Here is a 2,735-nt window from a genome sequence, read left to right on the forward strand (position 1 = left end):
TAATGATGATCTGGCCCGGCGCGTGCGCGGGACTCGTTGGTGGATGGCAAGCGCCGGAATGAGCGCCAGCGGGCGCTGCGACGGGACTCGTGGGGGGGGCAGCGCCGGATGAAGCGCCGGCGCTGCGCGGGGACTCCGGGCGGGGGGGGCATGCGCCGGATGACCGGCCCGGCCTGCGCGTGACTCGGGCGGGGGGCAGCAGCCGAAATGCAGCGGCCACGGCGCATGCGCGGGGACTACGAGCGGGGCAAGACGCCGGATGAGCGGCCCGGTCGCTAGCGCACGCGGACTCGGGCGGGGGGCAGCGCCCGATAGCGGCCCGGCGCTGCGCGGAACTACGGGGCTTGTGGGGTTGGCAATTAGCGCCGGATGACGGATTCCGGCGCTGCGCGGCGACTCGGGGCGGGGGGCAGCTCACGATGAGCGACCCGGGCTGCGCCGGGACTGCGGGGCGGTGGGGGGCAGCGCCGGATGACGGCCCGGGCGCTGCGCGGGAACTCGGGGCGGGGGCAGCGCCGGTGAAGCGCCCGCGCTGCGCGGGGACGTCGGGGCCGGGGGCACCGCCGGAGGCGTCCCGGGCCTGCAGCCTGCTGGAAGAGCTTCTCCCCGGCATGCCAAACAGCGCCGCGGCCGCCGGGCGAGGAGGCGTGGAGGCGGGCGAGGGCCGGACCCCATGACCCGCCGACCTAAAACAGGCGTGCCCGCCGGGGTTACGGTTCCATGCGCGATGACAGAAGAGCTGGGGCAGGACCCGCAGTCCCCCCCGCCCGCGAGCACCGGAGCGCCCCCGGGGCGGGGGGCTCAAGTCTCGTCGGAAGGGGCGGCCGGGGCGCTGCAGGAGGAACTCAGACGAAGGCGGGACTTTCATGAACTAATATAATTCGGCTAGCCTCAACCGGGTGCCGGTCCGTGATGTCATTGCCCGCTCTCCCGAAGTGTTCTGAGCTCTTAATTGCGGTTATTCAGAATAAGCTCCTCCGGTCATAATCCGTTTAATATCACTACATGTCTTTAGCAGGCTTTCCGGTCTGCCTCAGCTTACCCAACGCTCAGTTACACTGCTTTTGAACCTCACTTCCTTCCATCTTTAGCTTTCGCTTTCCGGGGGGAGGTTGAGGCTGTCGCCGAGCAGAGGCGGGGCAGCGAGCTCAGACCCCTGGTTGCGGGGAGGCGGGAAAGGGCCGTTGGGAGCGCGGGGGAAGCCCACGCGCTGCCGGGGGGAGGGAGCGGAAGGGCCGGCGCTCAACCCGGGGGGGGAGCGGGGGAGGAGAAGCGGGGGGCCATCGCTGCCGGGGGTAGAGAGCGGGGGGCCGGCGCTCCCCAGGGGGGAGGGAGCGGGGGAGAGGAGCGGGGGGCCGGCGCTCCCGGGGGGAGGGACGGGGGCCGGCGGCCAGGGGTGGGGAGCGCGGGAGGCATGAAGGCGGGGGCCGGCGCTGCCGGGGGGGGAGAGGAAGCGGGGCACGCGGCGCCAGGGAGGGAAGGAGACACGGAGCGGGGGAGAGGGACTCATCCATCGCTGCCCCCCCCCCGAGTCCCCGCGCAGCGCCCGGGCTGAGCCCCCTTCTGCCCGCCTTGGTCTGGGCCACCGCGGCCCCTCCGAACACACCCAGCCCCCAGCCTCCCTCCCAGGGCCCGGTCTCCAGCCCGCTGCTCTTCCCCAGACTCTCCGCATCCCTCCTGCAAGGCGGTGCCCAGCGCTGGACACCAGGCTCCAGCCAGGCCTGGGCGGAGCGGGGCGGCAGACTCCCGGCTCTGGCTTGGCAGGACGCGCCTTAGTGCAGCACAGATGCACCTTTGCTTTTGCTGCAGCAGCCTCGCACTGTTGACTCATATTTAGCTTGTGGTCCCCTATGAGCCCCAGATCCCTTTCTGCCCTGCTCCTTCCTCCCCCCTGTGTGTGTGAAACCCCTTGTTCCTTCCCAAGTGGAGCACTTTGCATTTGTCTTTGTTCAGCTTCATCCTGTAACCTCAGGCCCTTTCTCCAATTTCTCCAGCTCATTTTGAATTTTGACCCTGTCCTCCAAAGCAGTTGCAGTCCCCCCCAGTTTGGTATCATCTGCAGACCTAATAAGCTACTTTCTATGCCAGCATCTAAGTGGTTGATGAAGATATTGAACAGAGCCGGTCCCAAAGCAGAGCCCTGCGGAACCCCACTCGTTCTACCTTTCCAGCAGGATTGGGACCCGTTACTAACCACTCTCTGAGTATGGTTATGCACCCACCTTCTAGTAGCCCCTAGCCCCTAAATGGTATTTGGCTAGTTTAGATGGGGCTACTTCACGGAGAGGTCTGAAGGAATGGCTAACACAGTGAAGGCTTATGGGAAGGGGGCAGGTTTAGAAGAGAAAATCAAAAAAGAGCAAGTTAAAAATCACTAAGAAAAGTTAGCTGCCTGCAAGTCTCCAGGGCCTGATGAAATGCATCCCAGACTAGTCCAGGAGCTTGCAGAGGAGGGAGCTGAGCCTCTAGCTGTTATCTTTGGAAAATCGGGGGAGATGGGAGAGATTCCAGAGGCCTGGAAAAGGGCAAACATAGTGCCCACCTGTAGAAAGGGAACTAAAAACAGCCCAGGAAACTCCAGACCGGTTAGTTTAACTTCTGTGCCAGGGAGATGATGGAGCAAGTAATTGTGACGAACTGGGACTGTTCTTAATGTTTGCTCTGAACACTGTGTTGGTGCCTCAGTGTCCCCTAGGCAGTTCTTAAGTATCTAGGTGGTGGGATAAGGGTGTGTG

The 2,735-nt window shown here is 64.5% G+C and overlaps 1 protein-coding gene across 1 annotated transcript in view; it reads right to left on the reverse strand.

Moving 5' to 3' along the window:
* ALDOA (aldolase, fructose-bisphosphate A) overlaps positions 1–2,735 on the reverse strand; it is a 34,955-nt gene that overhangs the window by 17,756 nt on the left and 14,464 nt on the right. The gene's annotated exons all lie outside the window — the stretch shown is intronic.

Source organism: Chelonoidis abingdonii, chromosome 4 (genome assembly GCF_003597395.2).
Source record: "Chelonoidis abingdonii isolate Lonesome George chromosome 4, CheloAbing_2.0, whole genome shotgun sequence".
NCBI classification, from domain to species: domain Eukaryota; kingdom Metazoa; phylum Chordata; order Testudines; family Testudinidae; genus Chelonoidis; species Chelonoidis abingdonii.